Genomic DNA, 27,573 nt, shown 5'->3' on the forward strand with positions numbered 1-27,573 from the left:
TTATTCCATGAATCGGCCTGTAAGTATATTCAATTTATTTCCCGTAATGCTTTTTACAACTCACTGGGCTTTTCCTTTTATCAGTTCGCTTCTCTTCTGACTCACTGTCCAGTTCCGTTCTCTTGTGGGATAACGTTACGTTTCAGCTTGCACGCTCAAGTTCGTCATTCCTTGGCCGGGGACCTCTTTACAGCAACAAACGCTCCTCGTCGCCAAATTGTTGTAAATGAGTGTTCATTTACACAGACGACTTGATGTATTTCAAGTATTTAGTATGGATATAAGATCCCCGGGAAGGTGCGACCTCAACGGTATACTACATCTCATCAATTGTATGGTTCTGGAATCAAGAGCCATACTACATCATATGTACACGCAAAACAACAATTATACATATATAACAGATCCCCCTTTAAATGTTTTCCATTTCCACCTCTGCATATACGTACAACCCAGCTGTGGCAATCATTAATTATTTACTAATGTCAACAAAGCTGGTTTGCATTGTACTGCATAGGGGGGGGGCTGCCAACAGCTACAACTCTATACAGGACTCACTTCCACCGTCGCAGCGCAGCTATGGAACATTCTCCCCAACCACTTAGCTAGGGGGCAGGGCGAATTAAGGGCTACTGGAAAAAGAGGGACGTGCTAAAGCAGCTGCCATTGCTCCGAGCGAATCTATGGTGGGGAGTGTCAATAAAGAAGTCATCATGCTGGTGATACCTCCCCTTGCCCCCCTACATCTCTGAGCGTGCTCTGATGTCACCGCTTCCGTTCATCACGTTGTTCTGTGTTTATGCTTCGGCCCAGCTCCTCCTCCGTGGGGGTGTATAATCTTTCTTTGGAACATAACATGGATTTCAGCTATACCAGGAGGCAGCATCTCCTCTGCATCGAGCACTGGGTACCAGGGAATCTTCCCTCCGCGAGCCTGCTCTCCTCTAAACCACCACTGTGGTAGTCTAGTCCTCCTTCATGAATTCCTTTCACTAAGCCGCGTTCTCTGCGCCGCCGCCGGCTCACTGCTATAAACTGGAAGTCGCACACTCCTGATGATGGTGCCCCTGCCAACAAAAGGCACCTTTCTCTCCAGTGTGGTTAGCTGTGGAGGTGGGCTCATCGGACACTCCTGTCCTGTCCCCCAGGTAAGGGTAGATGTCTGATGCTTCTGAATAATTTTCCGCATTGGCATGCTTGTCTGCAGCACCTGCTTCCAAGCTGGGACAGGCTAGGGAGAGGGTAATGCTGACGTAGGACAGGAAGGAAACGGGAGGGTCTGGGATTTATGGCTTCACGAGAAATGTGGCATGCGAAGATCAATGATGAATGATGGACAGGTTAGGGCAATATAGGGCAATGGGGTTTTTGGGCAGGATGAACCGGGGCTGTTTGGCGGGTAAGCGATGGAGCCGCAGTCGGGGCGATTCAGTGTGTGGTGTGTGTATTCTCTGTTTTTGTGGTGTGTGCGTGCAAATGAGTATCCGCATGTGTATGTACGTGTGAGGAGTTTCCCGGAGTGCTCTTGTGTCGATTTTTATGTGCACAATGTTAGTGTATCTGGTTTGTGTCTGAATATTAAGAACAAATACTTGTTATGTTTTTCTTTGCGATATCTTGCGCAACCCCACACTTGTTCCGGGGGACCGATTTACAGAAAACGTACAGCAAACATGTATGCGCAGATGTATTGCGCGAGGATGCGATTTACATAAGTGCTAGCAAGGACCTACAGTGCAAACAAAACAGGCTTGCATCTGACACACAAACACAACACACGCCCCTAGTGCAAAAACTGTTTTGCGCAGAATGTGACCCGTGACCTCAAATACACTACAGTAAAAAAGCTTCAAATAGCATGGTGAGTACTCACAAGTAATCAGCATTACTTGCACCCATACCAACCATTAACTGTCCCAGGAGTGCCACAAATCTTTGCCCCCCAAATGCAGCGTGCACCTACACCCACTATTCCTACTTCCTGTACACCCACCAATCTGAGCCCCCCACATGCAAAGTGCACCTACACTCAATAGTCTCACACCCTGTAAACCCACATATCTGAGGCCCCACTTGCAAAGTGCACCTACACCCACGAATCCTACTCTTTGTACAACCACCAATCACCACACCACACACATAACCCCACCACATTCATCCCCCTCAAAGGACCAGCACACACAAGGTGCACCCAAATCTGCACACCCCTGCAGCCACGCATCCCACTGGAATAATAAAACGGGGCACATGGTTCAGGCATACATTTGGCACTTGACTGTTTCCATCAACACCCACTCTGTGGGGGCACAATGGTGGATAAGAACTGTCCACCTCAAGTAGCGGTTGTGTGGTGCAGCTGGTGGATGCCTCCCTGCACCTGTATGTGTGCAACAGGAAGGCAGGAAGCCAACCACCCCACACCTGACTTGGGTGCCCCCAGTGAAGGTGTCGCCCAATTTCCCTGAGACCGGAGTGACGCTGAAGTGAGACTGGAAGCTGTGGACCATGTGGGTCCCTGCCCCTGGCAGGGATCTCAGGGGAAGAGCTGGCTGGGCATTGTGAGGTGGACCATGACACACTGCCATTAGTCCTGACCACTGGGCACCCACCAAGCAGAACAAAATGGCTAGAGTGGAATGTGAGTTCCAACAGAGCCCAGCAGCTGGGCGCACAGGTATGGAGAATGCAGTGAGGCTGGGATCCGTGGCCTGGACTGGGCTACACCAGGCATGGTCCTCCTTGGTCTGCACCCCATGAGAACTCAGCCCTGTACCCAAATTCCCAAACCTCTGCCTGTCAGTACTCAACCCATTACCCCATCAAAATCCATCAGAAGTGTCACCACCTCCAGAGTGTAGCCACAATACTGTACTGCATTGTGTGGAGGGACATTATGAACACATCTCTATTCCCTTCCACCGGAGCACAAGGTTATCTGCTGCTCTCTTGCCGGCAACCTGATTGCACGCCTGGAGGACGTGCCTGGAACTCCTGCACAAAGTGTTGCTACATATTTTTTGGATTGAAAAGAAAATGAAGAAAATATTTTAAAATTGGTCCAGAATATTTAAAATACAGCACGTTTTTCTCTGTGCAGCCTGCATCTTCTTTGTGCTGACCCACAACTCTGTGAGGTCGCAAGTGCTGGGATATTACTACTGGTGTGCCTTCCATGCCACCCTCGTGGCTATTGCAAAATGGCCACCACATTTTCTAGGTTGTGAAAGCAGCTGCCTTCTTGCGTGCCTATTGGTGTTTGGGCGACATAAACTATCCTATTGGGGACCGGCAGGCTTTAGTCGGCCCCCTCCTCAAAGGCCCACTTTCTAAGGCCCTGTCCATTGCCAGGCCGGGTCTGTGGGCCCTCTCCTACCCCCGCCCCACCATGTGCATATGGAGGCTAAGGAAAATTCCATGTTCTCTGGACACACTGTAAGCAATGGATCACCTAACATTTCACTGAAGGTTAATTCCTTTAACTAACTTCATCGATCATTTCTTTCACACCTGGGACTGTTCGACCTCTCACTTCACCTCATCTGGACTCCCACTAATCTAGCTTTGCCCAGTTACTGAATGTGTTTCACTTGTCCTGCTGAAAATCAAATTTAGTTGTACCTGTGGCTGTTTGTGTTTTTCACTAGCTGGAGTGCTTCCCTCTGTCCCCCCCTCCTCTCTTGTGCCCCCCACCGCTCCCTACCCTCTACCTCCAAGTGCTTCAGACTGGTAGGTGTCTCCGCCCCTCCACTGCAGCCAACCCTGTCGCTATCTATCTCTCCTATCCTCTCCAACTGCTTCACTATCGCCTATCCTCCTATCACTAAATCTGTGTGGAAGAAACTTAAGAAGGACATGCTGAGCTCCAACTCAGGCCTTTCTATTGCAGACACCTATGTCACGGCTTCCACCAGAGAGACTATCACTGACATCCTCTTTGTTAATGCACCTGATCTATGGACTCGCTACATGGTCGGCTTTCTCTCTCCTATCGCCTCTTCTCCCATCAATGGTGGCACTCGCTGGGAGGTTCTCCTTGACCTCTTCGCCATTTCCAGAGTCATCATTAGTGTTTATCTCAATGGAACCATCATGGTTCAGGTACCTCAACCCAACCTTCTTCTCTTCGACAGGCTCCTCCCGCGCCTCTCTAACCTCACCTCTCCCTCCATCCAGGCTCCGTTGCCTTCTGTGCCTTCCTCCTCTGTACAGGCGCCCCTCTCCTGCCGTACTGTCCCAGCTACCTTGTCGACCTTGGCTCCTTTGCCATCCTCCACTATCCCCCTGGCCTTCTTGCCACCCTCTGGGGGACCACTGTCCCCTGTACCCACCCCAAGCAAGACCCTCAAAAATGGCAAACTGCTCTACATTGCCACTCTCAACACTTGCTCTGCCGTCAAACACTCGTCTGACATCGGCAACCTCCTCTAACTCATGGATGTTGATGTGCTCGTCATCACTGAGATTTGGTTCAGGGATAGCACTGTCACAAGCTTTGACGCACTCGGCCCTGAAGGCTACAAAATCCTCTCTGCGCCCAGGCCTAAGAAGACAAGTGGGGGAGTGGCACTTATCTTCCCAGAATGGATACCTGTGTCCATCATCCCTACTCGGGCCTACTCCTCTTTCGAGTGCCTAGTTTGCAGACTCTCACTATCCCCAAAATCTTCTCTCATTATGGCCACCTTCTATCGGCCACCAGGTCAGTCCACTCTCTTCCTCTCGGAATGGGCTGACCTGGCCTCCTCCCTACTCTCCCCTTCTCACCGCCTCCTGATTGGTGATCTAAACATCCATCTGGACTCTCCTGACTTCTCAGGACCTTTCCACAACCTTTGCAACTCTCTTGCCCTTTCTATCCTACCTTCTGGCCCCATGCACACCACACCTTGGATGCTCTCATCTCTACTGATATCCCTCTCTGTATCCCTCTCACTACCCCCCTCTCTTGGACTGACCACTCTCTTCTCTCTACACACCTGAAGCTCTCCTCTTGCAGCAATACATCCGGCACAGCCACTTGCTTTTGCCTCCTCCTACTCTCCTCCACCCATTCCTTCGGCTCACTCCCACCCTGACACAGTCCTCACTAACCTCAATCTCTCTATCTCCAACACGCTTGACACTCTTGCCCCTGTCATGAGGGTACGACTCCGACCTGACTGCCCTTAAACGCAAGTGTAGGGCAGCTGCGCGGAAATGGATTGCGTCGGGTGAACCCTCTGAAAAACTGGCCTGCCGCCTCCTTCAAAGGCATTATTGGCTCTGCATCCGCACCAAGAAAAGAGTCTTTATTTAAGCCCGCATCTCTGTGGCTTCAAACAACATGGCCAAACATTTCAAAGTCTGCAAGGAACTGGCCAATCCTGCAGCAGCCTCTCAGGACCTTTGCTCGGCCCTGGCTGCACACTTCACCACAAAAACCCAAGACATCCTTTCCACCCTGTCTTCCACAGCATACACCAACACCGGAGCCTCTCTGGGCCCCCCTCCACTTACCCTCTCTTCTCTCTCACCCATCACAACGGATGAGGTCACCAGACAAGTCCTATCTATGAAGGCTTCATCCAAACAGCTGCACCCCTGCCCCTCCAAAACAATTAAAGACAATATCGACTCCCTCGCCCCAGCCTTGGCTGATCTCTGCAATCTCTCCTTTTCCACTGGAGCTTTCGCAACTGCCCTGAAGCACTCCCTTGTGCACCCTGTGCTCCAAAAACCCTCTGCCGACCCCTCCATTCCGGCAAACTACAGCCCTATATCCATCACTCCTTTCCTGGGCAAACTCCTCTTGGACAAACTGGCTATCTCTCAGCAGACCCTCCACACTGAATATATTGGTTGCTTCCATGACCATCAATCTGGCTTTAGAGCATCCAGAGGCACGGAAACTTCTCTTCTGAACACCCGTCAAGACTAACACCCCATCTATCTTCATTCTCCTTGACCTCTCCTCTGCCTTTGACACGGTTAACAACAACATCCTGATTGCACATCTCTGTGACACCCTGGGAATCACAGGTCAGGCTCTGGCGTGGTTAACCTCCTTCCTCTCTGACTGCCCATCCCAGGTGGATCTTGGAGCCTTTCACTTGACTATCACTCTCTCAACCTGTGACGCTCCCCAGGGATCTAACCTATCCCCCTGGTTCTTCAACATCTATATAGCTGCCCTGACACGGGTGATTGCCACTTTCACCTATAACTTCCAGTGCTACGCGGATGACATGCAACTATCTTTCAGGCTACCCCCAGCTGCCTCCTCCACCTCACTCATATCTGATTGTCCGCTATTCAGTCATGGTGTGCTGCAAATGACCTCTGCCTCAACGCCTCAAAGACTGAGATCATTTCCATTGGGACCCCTGCTCCTGCTTTCCCACTTTCACGCTGGCCGGCCTCCCTTGGCCCTACTCCCGCACTCACCTGCGAAGCAAGAAACCTTGGGGTCATCTTTGACTCCACTCTCTCCTCTCACATTTCACACATCTCTAAGAAGTCTGTCAGCTACACCTCCTCAGAGGTACTGTACCTTTTCCCACTTTCCCCCAGAGGCTCACTGTCTCCAGAGTCCCGGTTCTCTCTAGGCTGGACTATTGCAACTGCCTCTTCTGCCCTGCGCCCTCTGCAACTCATCCAGAAGAGAACCGCAAGACTTATCCTTGGCCTGAAGCCCAGGGACCGCATCTCTCTGGCGCTGAAATCCCTCCACTGGCGCCCTGTGGCTGCAAGGTTCAAATTCAAGACCCCCTGCATTGTTCACAAGGCTTTATGGGGCCTGGGACCTACCTACGTGCATCGCTGCCTACCTAAATACTGTCCTTCATGAGTCCTCTGCTCATCTGCCTCCAACCTTCTGCTAGTGAGCCGGTTCCCTAAACAGAGGTTTGGAGGTAGATCCTTATCCTCAGCAGGTGCCTCCCTCTGGAATAGCCTCCCTGCCGCCCTCCGTCTTGAGCAGGATCTCCTTAAATTCCAGAAACTCCTCAAGACCTTCCTCTTCTCCTCTTCCTTCTCTCTCCCTCTACCCTGCCAACCTAGTCCTCTGTTTTTCCCTTTCCCCTTCCTCTTTCTTGAAAGACTTTTATATAGGCGGTTTATAAATATCATGACATATCTTCCATACAGCATGCTGACTGGCCACCTGGTATACCTCAGAGTCTTACTGGTCCCAGGCATCCCCGCCGTTCCTCTCTCGCACTTGCCTCAGGGCCCTACACCCCACCCACACTCAATGCAATTAGAAATTAACCGGAGAGAGTTGCTCCCTCTGCACTTACCCCACTCTCAACCGACCGGGTGCACTTGATCCTCCCCCTCCCTGTGACCCTCTGTGCACTTGCTCGATCCGTACGCACCGCACCCGAAGATCGTCTGTCTGTTCTCCCTTGTCTTCACCTCTTAATTGCACTGTTAAAACTGCAGAATCGTCGTCGGGCCTATTTGCTGTATCCCAAACTGTTAAATGTATTTTTTATGCACTTACTCTGCCTGTGCAAACTATTGTCTCAGAATTCAAGGGCTCTGAGCGACTGTTGTTTTTTCCCCATGTTCCCACCCTCCTTGAGCGCTTTGAAACACTTGCCTGTGTATTGGCGCTATATAAATAAACAATACCAATCATTCAAACTACATACAAAATGAGTGATCACAGTAGTTGATGCAACTCGGATTGGGCACTACCTTAATTGCTTACAGTGACACTGTATGGCCTGTGTAACTACTGGTTCATCATAACACCCCTCCTGAGTAAATTGGCTCCACATGGCCCGCCACACCAAGTATGGCAAAGGAATAACACCTGAATGTACCAGTACATCCACATGAATGTGTCGTCTCACCATCGCTTGAAGTGTGAGGGTTCAGTGGGCCATCACATCCCCACTCACCCATGTACACCAGACGTTCAGATCAAAATCCTACATAGATGTGTCTCCCATGATGTACGCCATGGAGAAATCAATGACTACTTACCTTGGAGGCACCCTTGGTGCTGTTGACACGCATTCACCTGAAGCACATGTGCAGCTAGAAACACCCTTACGCACTGCCATTTTTTGAGCTTTTTAATACCTGGAGCTGCCTTGCTATTTTGAAAGCACGTTTTCCCACTATTGCCTGCTTATTTGACTGTTTTTTGGCCCTTCCAAGATGGCCACCATGGTTTTCTTTGTTGTGTAGGCAGGCTGTGCTGAACCACCTCTCCCTGTACAGCACTCCCATTGGTTGCTGAGTGTTTTCTTGCATCCAATGAGGGACCGGCAGGCTTTAGCCAGCCCTCTCAGCAAAGGCCCACTTCTAAGGCCCCTGTCGGCTTCCGGAACGCTAATTGGGGTCCTCCCTGCACCTTAACCACAATGATGCTGCCACACAAGGAATAACACCTGAATGTACCAGTACATCCACATGAATGTGTCGTCTCACCATCGCTTGAAGTGTGAGGGTTCAGTGGGCCATCACATCCCCACTCACCCATGTACACCAGACGTTCAGATCAAAATCCTACATAGATGTGTCTCCCATGATGTACGCCATGGAGAAATCAATGACTACTTACCTTGGAGGCACCCTTGGTGCTGTCGACACGCATTCACCTGAAGCACATGTGCAGCTAGAAACACCCTTACGCACACACTCATCTGCCCTACAGATGTCGGAGTGACGTCTGATGTGTAACGCATGCATTAGCAGTCACGGTGCATGACTTGAACACAACTCTGCACAAAAGGACAAATCAGGCAGCACAGGTATTCACATTACATATACTGAGCATGACAGTGACCATCACTGGGATTATCAAAATGGCAGCGCAACAAACGCCATCACTGATAACATCACTACACCCAACACACCGGTGACACACACAAGACATCAATAAAGCCTTGCCGATAGTAATGTCGCCCATGAAAGCACACCCACATCCACAACACAATAACAATCCCATATGAGTAGTGGGACCATATACACCAACCACATCTCATGATCACAGGCGTGTACAGTGCAACATCCATGCACTATTGCCTGCTTATTTGACAGTTTTTTGGCCCTTCCAAGATGGCTGCCATGGTTTTCTTTGTTGTGTAGGCAGGCTGTGCTGAACCACCTCTCCCCGTACAGCACTCCCATTGGTTGCTGAGCGTTTTCTTGGATCCAATCAATGACCAGTAGGCTTTAGCCGGCCCTCTCAGCAAGGCCAACTGCCTGGTACTGGTTTCTTTCATCTGCTTTTCACTGAGAGTGAGGTCCAGTTTCCATCCTCCTGGCCACCTGTTGTTTTCCTGCACATGTGGAGTTTGTGCCTGGCTGCTGACCATTCCATTAGGTAGGTGCACTTTCTGTGCATTACTGCACCTCCAGGAGAATTATTGAACCGAAAAAATCGAAATTGTAAGAAAAAAAAGAGGGGAAAAAAAGAAATTTGCATTAAATTGTTGGAAAAGAATGTTTTATTTGCCATTTTCATCGTGCTGCCATTTTTTGAGCTTTTTAATACCTGGAGCTGCCTTGCTATTTTGAAAGCACGTTTTCCCACTATTGCCTGCTTATTTGACTGTTTTTTGGCCCTTCCAAGATGGCCACCATGGTTTTCTTTGTTGTGTAGGCAGGCTGTGCTGAACCACCTCTCCCTGTACAGCACTCCCATTGGTTGCTGAGTGTTTTCTTGCATCCAATGAGGGACCGGCAGGCTTTAGCCAGCCCTCTCAGCAAAGGCCCACTTCTAAGGCCCCTGTCGGCTTCCGGAACGCTGATTGGGGTCCTCCCTGCACCTTAACCACAATGATGCTGCCACCTCACTCCTCTAAGATATCCGGACTGCATTGGCTTTGCCTCCTCCAGAACTATGGGTTAGTTCCCTCTTTATGGACTCACTCCTACCACCTTTGACTATCACTGTTCTTTCTGCTTGTTACTCCCATGTTGTCATCCTGATGCGCAGTGCTTCCTAAAACCCTTTGCTAACATCTGAATCCAAGATTGAAAAGTCAAATCTTGCTGTGTTTGCTTTGTGCTAAAAAGTCAAATCTTGCTGCCCATTGCGAAATTCTCTGTATTTTGCTTGTATACTGATGCTTCTCTGTAACTTGCCAGCCCAGTGACCTCGCCACTCTCTTTTGTCCCACACCTACCAGCCTTAGACCCCCAGTTTCTCCATCCTCTCCTCACTTCCACCCCCATGGCGCTTTCTGTTTCTCCTATCTTTTTCAACTGCTTCTGCATTGACTTGCCTTCTCACTAAGTCTGGTAGGAAGAAGTTCAAAAAGGATACCTTGGCCTCTAACCCTGGTCTTCCTATCGCCGACACCTGCTCCAATGCTTCCTCCAGACAGACCCTCACCGACATCCTCTTTGTCATTCCTTCGCCAGATCTATGGACTCCTCATATGATCTCTGTCCTCTGTCCTATCTCCTCCTCTGCCATTAATGGTGGCACTCGCTGGGAAGTTCTCATGGCCTCCCTCGACTCCTCTAAAATCCTCATTAATGTCTACCTAAATGGCACTATCATGGTCCAAGGCCCTCAGGCCAATCTCCTCCTCTTTGATAGGCGCTTCCCTCGCCTCATCAATTTGCTCTCATCTCCTGCTGCCCCCTCCTCTCCCCTCTTGGCTACCTTGCCCTCTCTTTCCTCTTCCTCCTCTGCACCTCCTAGGGCTCTTTCTCCTCCGCAGGGGGGACCTCTGATCCGTACCCCTCCCCGGAAGGTCTTTAAGGCTAGCAACCTTCTTCATATTGCCACTCTCAACTCTCTCTCTGCTGTCAAACACTCCTCTGACATCTGCCACCTCCTTGAAGAAGTAGACCTTGATGTTGTTGGTCTTACTGAGACATGGTTCATGGCCAGCTCTATCACGAGCTTTGACACTCTCCTCCCTGATGGCTACAAGATCCTCACGGTCCGGTGGGGGAGCAGGGGGGAAGTTGCCATGATCTTTCCTGAGTGGATTCCTGCCTCTATCATTCCCACTCAGACCTACTCCTCTTTTGAATGCCTTGTCTGTAGGCTTTCTCTCTCGCCTACCCATTATCTTACTGTGGCTACCATCTACCAGCTTTCTGGTCAAATCACCTCATTTCTCTGAGTGGCCGGACCTCTCCTCCTCCCTCCTGGCCTCTACCACTCAACTCCTCCTTCTCAATGACCTCAACCTACATTTAGACTCTCCTTGTTCCTCCTCTGTACTCTTCCGTGACTTCTGCGACTCCCTCTCCCTGTCCATCCTCCCCTCTGGCCCGACTCACTCTGCAGGGCGCACACTCGATGTCTTGATCTCCTCTGACCTCCCCCTCTCGATCCCTCTGACCACTCCTCTCTCCTGGAGCGATCACTCCCTCCTCTCCTACCTTCTCGGACATCCGGCCCATGAAGCGTGTGTCAGTTGAGGCTTTTGCTACCACTTTCTCCCCCCCCCACCTCTGGCTGTCTCACATCCTGACACAGCCCTGTCTCTGCTCTACTCATCAATTTCTGATACTCTTTATGCTCTTGCCCCTGTCATGAGGATCCGTTTGAAGTCCAAAGCCAAGTGCAATTCCTGGTATGACTCTGACCTAGCTATACTTAAATGTAAGTGTAGGGCGGCGGAGAGGAAATGGAGGGCTTCCTGTTCATCCTCTAACAAACTGGCCTGTCGCCTACTACAAAGGCAATACCGACTCTCTGTCCTCACCAAGAAGAGAGTCCACATTCAAGATCGTGCCTCTGTGGCATCTAACAACTCGGCCGAACTCTTTAATATCTGCAAGGAGCTGGCCAACCCTGCTGCAGTCTCTACCCCTCCTGTTGCCTGCAAGGCTCTTTGCAATGCCATTGCCTCTCACTTCATTTAAAAAACCCAGGACATCCTGTCCACCCTATCCACCCCACCCCTCCTCTCCCCTCTCCATCTGTGCTTGCTGACCCTCCTTGAGCCACCCCACCATCCTTCTCATCCTTTCCTCTTTTCGCCCCTGACGAGGTTTCTAGACAATTCCGATCTATGGAAGCCTTGTCAAAACAGATTCATCCCTGTTCCTCTAAAACCATCAAGGACCACATTGACACCCTTGTCCCCGCCCTTGCTGATTTTTGCAACCACTCCTTTGCCTCAGGATCCTTCCCCTCCCCTCTGAAGCACTCCCTTGTGCATCCTCTTCTCAAGAAACCCAGCTGATCCTTCTTGACCAGCTATCTCCCAATTTCCATTACTCCCTTTCTGGGCAAACTCCTGGAAAAGTTGGCCATCTCTCAGCTTAACCTTCATTCCAATTCTGTTGGCTGTCTCCATGACCACCAGTCTAGCTTCAGAGCTGCCAGAAGCACGGAAACTGCTCTCCAGAACATCCGTGAAGATCTGCTCTCGAACATTGACTCTAACATTCCCTCTGTCCTCATCCTCCTCGATCTCTCTTCTGCCTTCGACACAGTCAACCATACCATCCTGCTCAACCGTCTCTGTGAAAACCTGGGTATCGATGATCAGGCTCTGGCCTGGCTGACCTCTTTCCTCTCTGATTGACCCTCCCAGGTCCAAGTTGGGTCCTTCCTATCATCTATATTCCTCTCTACCTGTGGCGTTCCCCAGGGGTCTAACCTCTCACCTTGGCTTTTCAACCAATACCTGGCAACTCTCGTCCACTGCATTGCCATTTTCTGCTAAAATATCCAGTGCTACACTGACGACACTCAACTCATTTTCAGGCTGCCCTCAGCCACCTCCTCTCTCTCTCTCTCATCTCTGATTGCCGAACTGCCATTCAAGATTGGGGTGCCGCCAATGATCTTTGTCTGAAGGCCAGCAAGACGGAGAGCCTCCTCATCGGCACACCTTCACCATCTTTCACCTCACTCTCTGGCCGGCTTCCTTTGGCCCTCCTCCTATCCCCACCTGCGAGGCTAAGAACCTCAGGGTCATCTTTGACTCCACCGTTTCCTTCTCCACCCACATCTCTGAGGTCTCTAAAAAGTCAAACTTCCTACTGCACCTCCTCGGAGGTACTCTGCCTTCCTCTCCTTCCCCCCAGAAGCTCATGGTATCCCAAGCTCTGGTTCTCTCTAGGTTGGACTATTGTAACAGCTTCTTTCTAAATCTACCTGCCTCTACTCTCCGCCCTCTACAACTAATCCAGAACAGGACTGCAAGACTTGTCCTTGGCCTCAAGCCCTAGAATCGTATCTCTCCAGCTCTGAACTCTCTCCATTGGCTCCCAGTGGATGCAAGGATTAAATTCAAAACCCTCTACATTGTCCATAAGGTTTTCTGGGGTCTGGGTCCAAAATACCTTCAGCTATCCCTCCGCAAATACCTCCCCTCTCGAGCTCTTCGCTCCTCTACCTCTAACTCGCTCGGGGTCAGTCGTATTTCAAAGAAACGAGCTCGGGGTAGATCTCTGTCTTCGGCTGGGGCCTCCCTCTGGAACAGCCTCCCTGCCACTCTAAAACTTGAGGAGAACCATCTCCCGTTCCGGAAGCACCGCAATACCTTCCTCTTTTCTTCTGCCTTCGCTCCCCCTTTCCCCTGCTGATCGGTTCTCTCTTGGCACTGTGCACCTTGCCACCCTCTGTCCTCTGGCCCAGGTACCTGCTCACCCTGCCACCCTCCCGCGCTGCCTCCGGGCCACCCCTTGCACTGAGGTCTGTATCTGTACCCATACAACCCCCCCCTTTTTCTTCCTGCACTTATCAGACCAACCCTGTCTGCTGCTTTAAACCTAGCACTTGCAAATTGCTGGCTGCACTACCACTGTTTGTTGCCTTTATTGTTTATTTATTTATGATTATTTATCTGTTTCTCCTCTGCTTCGCACTTTCCACTTCTCCCCCCCTTCCATGCACTTTTCCCCTCCCCCTCTCCCATGCACTTGCACGTTCACAATGTCACTGGGCCTAGTAAGATCGCTGTTTTGTTCTCTCCTGTTCCCCTCCCTTGCCTTGTCGCGCTCTGAAACACTTGTGTATGAGCGCGATAGAAATAAAATATCAATATCAATACTGCAAGGCACAGCCATCATTGTTCCACATAGGCAACCACAGACCTGTACAGCCAGCATATGTGGCTACATGACCATCTGTGCAAGGAATGCAATGTAGGACAACCTTGACTGCCACGATGATGAACCATAATGATACCACACCACCACCCTCACGCAGCCAGAGATGCACATGACAGTCTGCACACAACACACATTCATCTACCAATCCCATGCACATGCATCTACTACATGCATGGACTAAGAAGGTCACAATGAATATATCTACATATGCTGATCCATAAGTGCATGGCTGTGAACTTGACATCCTGCATACAGCACACATGATGCTTGTTGACAATGTGCACATGTAACCCAAAATCATACCTGAATGGTAAGCAGATGCATGGACAAATGCTACACAGAATCTTGTCAACTGAAAACAATGATGTGCTGATTGAGGACCTGTGAATCCCGAGAAACATACCACATGAGTATACGGCATGCACCCATTAAAACAGCCCATTGTGACATGCACACCAAAAGATGACTACACACAGTCATGAGTGTTGGAGAAAGCGAATATCACATGAAAAAAACAAAATAACCACATGAATATCATCGAACAAAAAACACAACTGTATTGTAATGCAAACCGAACTATAAGCATGAAAACATTAGGCCAAATCAAAATCACAGGAACCCTCTTTTAAAAAAATAAAATTATGCCAATCCATAGAAAACAAAATATTTACAGTCACTGCTGCAGTCCTATTTCCGACAATGCCTGTCCCAAGGCTGCTTGTGTCTCTGCCCCCACTTGCTGCAGGCAGGCCTCAGTGGTGTCCCAGAATGCCTGCAGGGCCTTCCGAGTGGTCTGTTCAATTTGCTGTGCAGCCCTCATGCTCTCTCCTAGAATGGCATCACGCAACTCCTCCATCCTTGCATGTGCTGCAGCCCTCTCCCTGGCAGCTGCCTCCTCCATTGCCTGCAACCTCTGTTCCTCCTGCTGCTTCATGAGTCGCAGTTGGACCATGGTGGCTACATGTATCCAGTGCCTTGCCACCTGCCTCTCCTGTCGTACTACGAATGCCTGCTGCACACTCCGTGCCATGAGTCACTGGTGTACCTGCCTCCACTGCCACAACAGCTCCAGCTGCCTGGCAGCCCGCCTCTGGCGCTGGGATGCCCTCCGGCAAGACAAATGACTCCTGGAGGGGAGTACTGCACAACCAGTCACCTCCAGTGCCATGTCCACCTGCACTGCCTCTGTGGCCACTTGCACCCCCAGTGAAAGAGGCACCAGACTTCCCGATGGGGTGACAGGGGCAGAGGAGCCTGAGGTGGTGGCCAGCATGGAGGCCACACGTGTGGGTGTCTAGGGCACAGTTGATGAGGAGGAGGTGGGTGGCATTGGTGTAGCCTGTGTAAATGTTACCACGCACAGCAGTGCACTAGCCATCTGATGACATGATGTGGCACAGCTGCCCGTGATGGCTAACTGTAAAGATTGGAGGTGGGTATCTGTACTTCTTCCCTCTATGTGGTAGGGTAAAGGCACATCACACCCCAGCAAGGGCTCTCAATTTGCTAGCATTGCACCAGCAGCCAGGCTTAAGCTTTCAGGAGGTGATGCAGGCAGTACAGTGATTCTCCAAGCCCCCGCAAAGGAATGTCCACTCCCTATGTTAGGTGATAACACCGCTTCTTTATATAAAATAAGATTCAGTAATATATATATATACATTTAAATAACAACACAGTATACTTGGAAATACTTATTCAAAGAGTGGCAAATATATACACACTATGTGGTACCACACAATACTTAAATTCAATAATAGATGCCCTAACTTCAGACAGTTTTAAATAGGCATGTGAATTCTTATGTGAGGTGTATCAGCATCGAATAGGGAAGAAAGGCAGGTTGTAAACAGTGGCAGAATGCTTTCTTTAGACTAGATAAAGAATTCTGTGTGACGATCCTCCCCCCCCCCACACCCACCTGGGCAACCTGTAATGGAAAAGTTAGGGAGTAACTTATCTTGTCTTTTACAGCCCAGTCCAATAATGTTCAATAACCTTCTGCTTCAAAGTACCTGAGAGGCCACAGGGGAACAGGATTTCGCAGCTCTGGGTGTCCAGCAGCACTATGTCAGGGTACCTCCTCTTCTGGGCGGTAGACAGCAACGGCTTCCAGCAGTCCCAAAACGCACCTCCGGACCCTGGGTGACACCAATGGATTTCTCTTGGGAGGATAGCTCGGGGGCAATGCGCTCACCTTGGAAGCAAGATGACTCTGAGCAACACTGGTTCGCTCCCCGGGTCCGCACTTAGAAACATCTGGGTATTAAGCACATTATAAATAACCAATTATACTTATACTTATCCAAGACAAATCTGGTACCCCTGGACGACTCCTTGGGCTAGAAGATGCTCTTCCTCGTCCCAGTACCCTTGGTGCTTTGGCAGGCAAAGTGACAGTTTCTCGGTTTCACTCTACGATTCCCTCCGAGGATGGTTCCCCCCCCCCCTTGGAAGAAGGAGCCATTGGGATGCTGAGTGCAAGAAGAAAAATTGAACCAAAATCTTTCTGAAGTGCAGCAGTTGTTCTCTTTGCAGTGCTCTCCTTTGGTCGACAATTTCTCTGACTGTAGAAGTCCTGTGAAAATGAGACTTGCTCTCGGCTCCTTAAAGGCTTGGCAGAGTAAGACCCCTGGATCTATTTGATGACTTCTGGTGGCGACGGGTGCATAGGTCAATTTTGGTGTCGGGTTTCGGAATTTCACGGTTTTCTGACTTTGGGTTCTTCGGTGCTGCAGCCACAGCACAGACGTCTGGACGGCTTCTGGCAACCTGAACACGACCACTGGAGTGGACCATGGACCCTCACCAAGTCTGGACACTCAGCTACGTCCTAGTTAGCTTCTGGTGGCGGGAAACCCACTGACGGACCTTCCTCTGCACTCAGAGACTCTGGACTCTCTCCGGTTGGAAAAAGTGATTTGTGATGATGGCAAGGATGTTCCCTGAAATTTTATTAGGCAGTTTGGAACTTTGGCAGTTCTGGGTGTCCAGCAGCACTATGCCAGGGTACCCCCTCTTGTGGGCGGTAGACAGCAGCGGCTACCAGCAGTCCCGAAATGCACCTCTGGACCAAGGGTTTGTGTGCCCCCACCAACCCCCTTGCCCCCCGTGATGATTTGTGTGCCCCCCACCCACCGCCTTGCCCCCGTGATTGTGTTGTGCCCCCAACCACCCCTTGCCCTAGTGATGGTTTGTGTGCCCCCCACCCACCCCATTGCCCCAGTGATGGTGTTGTGCTCCCCCAAATACCCCCTTGCCCCTGTGATGGTTTATGTGCCCCCCACCTGCCCCCTTACCTCCTGTGATGGTGTTTGTGCCCCCATCCACCTCCTTGCCCCCGGTGATGGTGCGTGTGACCCCCTTGCACCCTGTGATGGTTTGTGTGCCCCCCACCCACACCCTTGCCCCCTGTGGTGGTGTTTGTGCCCCCCTTGTATTGGGGTATTCGTGCCCCACATGATGGTTTTTGTGTGCCCCCCCTCCATCCCTCCTGGCACTACCTCCATTGCCGTCAGGCATAGTAATTGTAGCTGCCTGTCTTTCTCATCCACTTTCCCTCTCCTCCTCCCCTTCCCTTCCCTCCCCTCCCCTGCCCTCTCTCCCTCTTGTTAAATTCCAGCACTACCTCAATTGCCGGCAGGCATAGTAATTGTAGCGGCCTGTCTCTTTCACCCACCTTCACTCTCCTCCCCTCCCTTTAATGTCCATTAGCACTTACTCTATCATCTGTCTCGTGACCTTTGTGATAGCAGCTTGTTTGTTTCTCCCCCTTCCCTCCTTGTCTTCTCCTCGCTCTTCCCCCTCATCTCTATTCTGAATCGCCAGACCTAGTATGTTAGTCGCTTGTATTGTTCCTCTCCTTCTCCCTCACTCCATACCCCCCTCCTCTTGTTAATATTCCAGCACTACATCAATTGTCATCAGGCATAGTAATGTAACTGCCTGTTTTTGTCTAATTTTCCTCCCTCACCCACCTCCCCTCCTCCTTTTATTGTTTCCTTGCACTTGCACTATCTGAAATGTTCCCCAGGCTGATTAAGATAGTTATTTTTCACATTCTGAATTGCTTCAAGGACTTTTGAGAATGTAACTGTATTTCTTCCATGTTTCCTCCCTCCTTGAAGCGCTTTGAAACACATTGTGTATAGGCGCTATACAAATAAACAATAAATTCAATTCAATTTTGGGTGACACCAATGGACCTCTTCGACTGGAGGTGTCCGGGCATTCCTCTTCAGGACTTGCGAAGACCCCTTCTCCCGACGGCAGGCACACAGGACTGGCTTCCAGGACACTTCGGAAGAAGATTAGCAGTTTGCACAATCAGTCCTTGGAAGAACATGGCAGCTTTTGGATTACATGTGGAAATGCAGCAGCAGACATTTCCACCAGCTGAACTTCAAGGAACAGCTTCTTCTTGCTTCCATTCACTCCACCCAGACACCCATAACAAAGAATGTGGATTGGGGTAAGTACACTACACTGCATTCATGTCAGTTTCAGTCAGAGCTGTCTCATTCATTGTGTCACACACACAGAAACCAGACATCCATAACACAGAATGTGAGTTCACTTCAGACACCATCCATACAGGTCCCACCCCTAAGGTGTACCCACAACACACATCCCCTGTGAAGGATCCAGTCAGTCTGACTGGAGGCAGCCCCAGCGCCATATATGGTTTTTCCATCCAACAGCCAGTCAGGAGGAAAGGGAACAGAGGCATACATGGTTCTTCCACCCAACAGCCACTCAGGAGGAAGGGAACACAGACGGGGCTTCCTGGGACTTTTGGAAACAAGGTAAAGGCAATAGAAACCAGGGGCCATCTTGCCTTCTATCAGGAATTCATCGATTCCTATGGCAGGGCCTGGGTGTTCCAAAAATGGAGGACACTCAGAGCCACTGCCAAGTCAGCATCTAGCTGCCACCAACCCATACCCTGCTCTGTGGGCAACACACTGGTGCCCAAAAACACACATAAGGGGTACAAGGGTGTAGCCCCGCCCATTGGTGCCATAAGGGTATCCCACGGGTGTTGTTCACCAAAAGGAAAGCATGAAGAGCTGCAATGCCAGAGGTCCAGGCTGGATCTCAGTGGCAGAAAACAGAGAGAAAACACACACAGGGAAATGGTAGGAAAAGGACTGAGAGGACCTGTCTCTCCTAAAGGCATTTCCAGCATCACACTTAGGAGCTGTCCACGGATCACGTCAAGGGCCTTAAGGGCTGCCACCTGCTGGCTACGACCCGAAAAGAGCAGGGGCAACACGGAATCCCATATGGCCTCACCTGCACTCACTATGGTGCTTGTCCGACTTGTGTAATCACCAAAGCTGTGTAGCCCTGTACTTATGTGCCTGGACCAGCGCAAAGAGCTGACTCCACCACTGTGTCTTGCACAACCTCCCGGCCCAGGCCCATGTCAGCAGCCTGCACATCCGACGATGTACCCCCACCAGACACCATAGCCAGGCCAACAATGGCACCTTCCCTCTCCACCACACCTGACCCTGACACCCCAGATGGCACCTCTGTGGCAACCAGCCTGTATGTGGGGATGGTGGAATGTCCCTGCCCCTGAGGCACTCTGTATGTCATCACCTGCACCATCTGAAGATGTCCCCATGGCAGCCAACTGTCCCAGTGGTTTTCATAGCCTCCTGGAATGCCTTGGCTTGGCAACCTGCTCCTCCTCAATGCTGGTCTCCTCATCTTCATGCAACACTGGTTGAAAAGGGAGAGAGGAGAGGTAGTTCAGCTTAAGTGTGTACACATGTGCGGTGGGCGTGGCTTGCAGCCATGGAGTGAGGCTGCTCTCGGGGACGGCTCCCGCTTGAGCCAGCATTTTGGAAGCGATCCATGCGCTAATAGAAGCGCCTTGCAAAACAACTATGGCCATATGTGTCAGAACACATGAGGAGCACGTGAAACCTGGTGCAGCGGGTGGCAGGGGCATAACAGCAGAGAAAACTGCCTTCAAGTGCTCGAGCAGAGCTTCCAAGATGGCAGTGGTGCTCCTGAGCTGCCGAGGTTGAATAGGTGCACCCAGCCGTACTGCGGACAAATAGCGAGGAGCTGGGAGGTGGCATTGCAGCAGCAGGGTCCTGGTCATAGTCATCCCTCAGACAGGCCACCACAGCACTGGAAGCGCTGGACCACTGACCCTCCTGACTTTTGCTGCTACTCCCTGCCTGCCCCCGCCCTGGCCATACCCATGGCGGGGAGAGGCTCGAGGACCCTGCAAGGCACCTGGGGGGGGGTCACAGGACACAATACTACAATGGGGCTGTGCCATGCAATTGGGAGGTAGCGGCAGCCTGCCAAAGCACCGTAGCAGGAGGAACATGGATCCGGGGAGGTGTGTCCCCAGAATTCCCGTGCAGCACTGATACTGGCAGCGAGAGACCTGCATCATTTCTGGACGCCCTCTCCTTGTCACACTCAGTGCGGGAGAGCTTGCCAGGCTGCTGGGCAACAGACCACTGCTTGGAGCAGGCCCTGCCTGCGGCTCCAACTGAGTGAGGACTATAGGCCAGGGAGTGGAGAAGGAAACAGTGGCTCCTGCTGAGGTAGTGGCCCAGCAGACCTGGGGGCTGCTCTCGCTCGACAACGGTCACAGAAGTGTTGAGCGCTGGTACTGCACTGCTGACTCCTCGTGCTGGCAAACAGTGCCACCCTGGGGTGACATGAGGACCCACAACACCCCTGAACACCTGCTGCTTGGCATATGCAGCAACAAAGAGTTTGCAGTATAACTGGGTGAACCACCACTGCCCAGAGTGATACCCGCCCGCTGCCCCTATAGACCAGGACTACAAGACCGGGAGAAGCAAGAAACAATAGCCACGGCTTGGGGGGGGTCCATCCAGCAGAACTCAGGGGCCACTCCCGCCCCGCTGTTACCACGGGTGAGTGGAGCACTGGCAGGTGATCCACCTCCACATAAGTGGCGGCCCGGAGAGGGTCACGACCACTGCGCAGGAGACAGTGGTGCAGCTCTGAGAGTATGCCGGACGACGGGTCATAGCTGCTTGGAGGCACAGCATGGGAGAGGAACGCGCCAGCACCGCAGAAGCGCACAATTCATAGAGGAGACCAATGAGAAGACCAATAGGAGGTGCAGTGGCTCTGGAGAAGGCTAGAGGGCTGGGAGAGCTGTCGCTGGAGAGGGGAGCGTATCCCGGGACGGCTGGCTTGAAGGAAGAGCGGGCCATTGCACATAAGCAGGGAGGCAACCACAAAAGGGCATAGTAAGGTGTAACATAAGCTTGAATAACGTAGAACAGCCTGGCAAGTGGGACATGGAACACACTCCAATGGCGGAGAAAGTCGGAAAAGGGAAAGAAAGGCAGACAAACGGGGATGGAGGCCTGTACGCAAAGGGAGAACAGCACCCCGAGACAACTGGGAGAGCAGGTGGAGACATCATCAGTGCCACAGGTCGCCGCGCAGGAGAAGGGCCCCATTTTGGCAGCCATCACAGCACTTAAGACTGCATTGGAATATAAAATCGACGCAGTGATAGTGGACGTAGGCCTGCTCCAACAGGACGTCAGGGCTCTTGCAGACCGATTGGACTCAGCGGAACAGCAGGTACGAGAAAATGTGGCGATCATTGCCAGTGCCCAGACTCAAGTGGCGAACCTGACAGACAAAGTGAGAGTTCTGGAGGACTGATTGAAAGACGCAGATGGGAGAACCTGACGTAATACCATCAGAACACTCGGACTACCTGAAGTGGAGGAAGGTAGAAACCCTACTGAATATGTCGAGAACATGCTGCTGCAGGAGGTGGCCCTAGGCGCCTTAACACTTCACAGTCGAAAGGGCTCACGGATCATTGGCTAGGCAGAGACGGTTGGGCGCTCCCCTAAGGCCGATCATAGCCAAGATTCTGAACTGTAAAGACTGGGAAATGGTGCTTGCATTTTCTAGAAAAGGAGGGACCATCATGAGAGGATCCTCTAAATTGGCAATCTACCCTGACTACACAGCACTGGAGTGCAATGTTTGGCCCAACTAAGGAGAGAATTTGGAGAGCCAAACTATGTTATATGTTGATATACCTAGCAAAGCTCAAGATACTGCATAACGGGAGATTGCATTTCTTCGACAGCACAGGGGAAGCACAATCCTGAATGGACGTGCTAAGAATACCACAAGTTCCATGCCAAAACAACAAAGGACCCTAGCAAGAGGACAAGGACACTAAATTGAACCTGCCCTCTTGGAGCTGCTGCACCACAATAGATTTGAACGAGTGGGCGAGATCACATAGTCGACAACTATGTGGGGGCACGAACACTGGGATACCCCGACGGCGGCCTCAGACTAAGGGCAGGCAGACCTGGAGGCAGGCACATTCCGAATTTGAATTGTGGATGCTAGTTTGAAGATGTTCAGCTGGTGCACTCTGTCCGATGGGGAGGAGGGGAGTTGGGGACGAGAGAAGCAGCCGGTCCTTAACAGAGACTATACTGCTGGGCCATTGTTTGGTTTGTTATCTTTTATTTGGGTTATTGTTGTAACTGCAAGGTGGGGTAGAGGAGGGTAGAAGAAGGGGGATATGAGGGGAAAACTGTTGGGTTTAGCTTCAAACTGTATCATGGGGCGTTGGTAGGGTGGGAGGGTACGTTGGGCTAAGGGTCAGGTTGCGGCATGGTGCACACGGCTAGGATGGACAACATGCAGAAAGGGGCAGGACTGGAAGGTCTAGTTCACTTCAGGGCATGAAAGCAGGGCAATGGGACGGGGGGGGCAGAATTTTCAATGGCTTTTAGTGGGCTGCGAGTGCTCACCTGGAACGTCAGGGGGCTTAACAACTATGTAAAGAGACTTAGGGTGCACACATACTTGATCGCGTAGGGTATCCAAGTGGCGATGCTGCAGGAAACGCACATCACCACAGATAGACAAATGGTGTTGGCCAGGAAATGGGGAGGTGGTCTGTACGGCTCGCTGTACTCGGCATACGCTAGGGACGGTTCTTAACTGGGTGGCGCCCATGGTCCCCTTTCTACCACTAGAAATGAAAAAGGATGATGAGGGGAGATTGCTACTTGCATACAGGCTACTAGAAAACCATGAGATTTGCTTTATCAACACCCATGCCCCAAACCACGATGCCAGGACATTCTTTAAATCACTATACACCAAGCTCCCCACGTACAGAGCATCCACATGGGGCTGGGGCGGAGTCTTCAACTGTATCTTGGACCCTACCCTTGACGGGTCGGACAAGAAACACAAGAAGCCAGCGCCACCGGCTAGAGCCCTAGACACCCTCCTGAGTGACCTTGGATTGGTAGATGTATGGAGAGAAACACATGGTGGAACCCGGGGGTATTCACACTTTTCGGCTCCACACTGGATAAACACATAAATGAATTACATTTTCACTGGGCAAGAGCACTTGGGAGAGTTCGCACAAGCGGAATACGTAAGGGTACTCTCTGATCATGCACCCCTCATGATAACGTGGCAAGGCACACAACTGAGACCTAGAATTCCCACCTGGAGACTGAGGGCGAATGCGCTATTGGATGACGCCTTCAACGAATATCTGCCGGAACAGATTGCTGACTACTTTGCCTCTAACGTGGGCAGCGTGCCCCACGCAAGTACCCCATGGGACGCATTCAAGGTGGTCATAAGAGGGGTGGCGATAGGGAAGAAAGGAGATCTTAGGAAAGAAATACTAGACGGTTTGGAGGGTATTGAAGAGGACATAGTGTTGAAAGGGAACACTGAAGTGGCAGCAACGGAAGAACCTGCGGAGGTGTTAGAAATGAGGCAGAAGTGCATAGGCAAATGGGAAAGACTGGGCAGACTGGACTTCGCGATATATACGCAGCGACTGCAGGCAGAGGGGAAAAACCAGGGAGATTGCTCGCCTGGTTATGCAAACGGGAAGAACCTAGGAACATAAGAGCCATAATGAATGAGAAAGGGTATATAATCAGGATGCAACACAGGATCAACAAGGTGTTTAGCAGATTCTACACTCTTATACTCTGATGTCACGACTCGCAGCGGACCGAAACGTGACTGACGCACTAGAACAATTGCAAATGCCACAACTAACAGACGCACAGGTGGAGGAACTAGACGGCCCTATGATAGTGGACGAAATTCAGGCAGTAGTCGGGGAACTTCCGAAGGCCAAAACCCCTGGCCCGGACTGACTCACTGTGGAATGTTACAAGGCATACATTGACACACTGGCCCCTAGATTGCTGGAGGTATACACAGAGGCACACAAACGTGGGATGTTGCCCGACCGCCTGAGAGTGTCAATCATTCTTAAACCAGGAAAAGACCCCCTGAGCTGTAGATTGACAGGCTGCTGTCAATCGTAAACAAGGAATGTAAAATCCTGACTGCGCTGCTGGCTAATGGGCTTATGAAAGTGATAGGAGAGTTTATACACGCAGACCAGACCAGGTATGTCCTTGGGCGCAAAACCACGTTGAACCTGAGAAGGCTCCAACATGTCATAGAAAGCACAAATCAGATGGATGGAGATTATTTGATCGCCTCGCTGGATGCGATGAAGGCCTTCGACTCTGTCCATTGGGAATGGCTACTGGTGACCCTAGAATGCTTCGGGTTGGGAAATTGTATCTGAAATGGGTTAAACTAATCTACTTGCAGCCTATGGCGAGAGTCAAAACAGGTAGACAGGTTTCGGAGCATTGGGAGATCCATAGAGGCACTAAGCAGGGCTGCCCCCTGTCGCCAATGCTATTCATTTTGGCGCTTGAACCATTGGCAGTGTTCCTTAGAAATGAGTATGGAGAGGCTGGGATCGCGATAGACGGGCGGTGCACCTGATATCCCTGTACCCTGACGATGTTATTATACATAAACCAACCTGAAGACAATCTGCCACATCTCCTAGATATTATCGATCACTTTGCCACGCTCTCGGGGATCACAATACACTGTGGGAAGTCTTGTCTGTTTCCGCTGGTGGCCCTCAGAGGGCTACGGGTGGAACAGCTGCCGCACCTAGGCCTACAGTAGGAGATCGACACCTTCAGATATTTGTGTATTAATGTTTGGCACAGCCTGGCAGGCATGCACAAGAACAACACATTGAGGGCTCTAGAAGAGCTGCGGAACTCCATGAGGTTCTGGGAAAAACTGCCCCTGGGGATGCCGGGCAAAGCCACTCTAGTGAAAATGGTAGTACTCCCGCCACCTCCTATATTCTTTTACTAACATTTCTTATAACATACCCCGCGCATCCTTCCAGCATCTGGACGCATTGACCAGATCGTTCCTGTGGGCGGGGTGGAGGAAAAGGCTAGCATTGAGCACCCTACGGGGGAATCACAAAGAGGGCGGGATAAAAGTGCCACATTTTGAGTGCTATTACCTGGTGGGGCAGCTGCGGTTTCTGGTAACCTGGCTGGGAGATGAGCCCTCCCAGGATACCACGCTTTTGCAGCCATTGCTGCAACAACATTTCCCGAAAGATACCCTAAGGGTAGAAGACACACAACCGACTAGACCCTTTGGCTCCTGAAACTGAGCAAAGAAATATGGTGCAGGGTCTGGAGGCTCCTAGGACCACCGGAGCCTTGCTCGGGACACATTCCTCTGACGAGTGTCACCGGAGGATGGCAGGGATAGCTGGGACAGTACAGGCGACACTGGGAGGACAAAGGGGTGGCAACGGTGGGGGACCTGCTGCGAGATGATACAATTATTGACTTTCACACCCTAGTCAGCGAACAGGGCATTCACACAGACCAAGTCTTGCTGTACCTGGGAATGAGCCAAAAGATGAAGATGAAATGGGGGAATCCACACACAGAGATTGTGACAAATACTATCTTAGACACCATGTACGATATAACGGAAGGGGGGCACATTGTCTCCAGACTGTACGACGTGCTCTCGGGAGGCCTGTGTGTGACAGGGTTGAAAGTGTGGTACAAATGGGAAACAGATATGGGGAAGGCATTCACAGACGCAGAATGGGGAGGGTGCTCGCATACATCAAACAGGTCTCCAGGAACGCCAGATTCAGAGCCACCCAACTATATGTAAAACATAGAGCGTACATGAGCCCATACAGGCTATCACGCATGACAGGGAAAGGAACACTGGTCTGTCCGAGATGCACGCCTGAGGGGGCAGATACGATGCACATGTTTTGGAACTGTGTGCAGATTCAGGGATTCTGGAGGGCAGTGATGGATAAAGCAGAGAAAGGAGGGATTCAAATGCACTAGTGGCCCCCTGAGTACTGTCTATTGGGGTTGTTCCCGAGAGGTAAGCGTCAACATGCTCATATGGCCAAAATGAAAGATTTGATTTGCATACTTGCGAAACGTAGGATAGCAATGGCCTGGAAGGCAGCAGAAGGTCAGAGGGTGGAGGCCTGGTGGGTGGACTTGAGGAGATGGTCACTAGCGTAATCTGCAGTGTGTTGCAGAGCCCTCAGGAGAGGTATGCATGAGAATAATGCAGGGGTTGAAGCCTGGAACCCGCTAACGCTAAGAATGTTCACCCCGGAAGAGTGTTCCCCTGGCGGGGATGACCACAGTGAGACTGGGAATGTGCACAGGGATCGCACCCCCCCCCCCACAAAGATATGTAAGCTCGTAATACAAAATGTCATTCCCATCAATTGCATGCATGGATTTGTAGAGAATGCACAGTGACCACTCCAAGGACACAATAGTTACCAGGGCTAACTGGGCACATGGATGGTGCTTACATGAGGACTGTAGCATATAGGCAAGACATGCGGCCATCAACATTGCACTATCAACGCCAACATTCCTCACCCTCCACTAACCAAGGATCCTCCTGCTTTCAACCATGGTACATGGCCATTGGTACACTGGATCTGGCAGACTCTCTGCTTGCGTCCATAGACGTCTACAGTCTCCAGGTGAGTCCGCTATCTATCACCCATCTCAGTCAATGCCCATCCAGGGCTCAATACCACCTCCCACCTATCACATCAGCCACCAACCGACAATTCCCCTCGTGCCTAGGAACACTTGTGTAAATTACTTATCATATCATATCATATCACCAGATGTGTCACCCTAGCCCTCGAATCGCCCAAAGGTAAACACACATTATACATCCTACATGCCAATAAGATAGCTCAGCAGATTGAGCGCTCGCTGTTGCTATCTGAGAGTGATCTGCAGGTCGCAGGTTCAAATCCCAGCCAGGCCAACTGAGCCTTTCATTTTTCTGAGGTCGATAAATGAGTACCAACTTCGGTTGGATGATATTGTATGTAAAATATGTTCTCTGTAAAGCACTTTGGAGTAAGCGCTATATACAAACACACATCATTATCATCATGGCAACCTAGGCACTTGCCTCTTAATTGGAACTCCTATGTCCGTCAATCAAAACACAACTAGCAGGTGATCCTGAAGGTTGAATATCCCTTGATCTGTAACTCATGACCCAACACTATTGATGCCATCATGCAAGTCCTCAAGGCCATAGCCTCTTTACACATCCTCCCCAGACCCTCCCACCCCTAGGACCCACACAGTGTGG

General features: G+C 51.0%; 1 protein-coding gene across 1 annotated transcript in view; it reads left to right on the forward strand.

Annotated features, from left to right (window-relative positions):
• The first annotated feature begins 658 nt into the window (after positions 1–658).
• CCDC92B (coiled-coil domain containing 92B) overlaps positions 659–27,573 on the forward strand; it is a 983,368-nt gene continuing 956,453 nt past the window's right edge. Inside the window, exon 1 of the mRNA XM_069615060.1 lies at positions 659–1,148. The gene's annotated coding sequence lies outside the window, so the exon portion shown is untranslated. The remainder of the gene's footprint in view (positions 1,149–27,573) is intronic.

The sequence above is a fragment of the Ambystoma mexicanum genome, chromosome 9 (assembly GCF_040938575.1).
Source record: "Ambystoma mexicanum isolate Mex_15411 chromosome 9, UKY_AmexF1_1, whole genome shotgun sequence".
Taxonomy (NCBI): Eukaryota; Metazoa; Chordata; class Amphibia; order Caudata; family Ambystomatidae; genus Ambystoma; species Ambystoma mexicanum.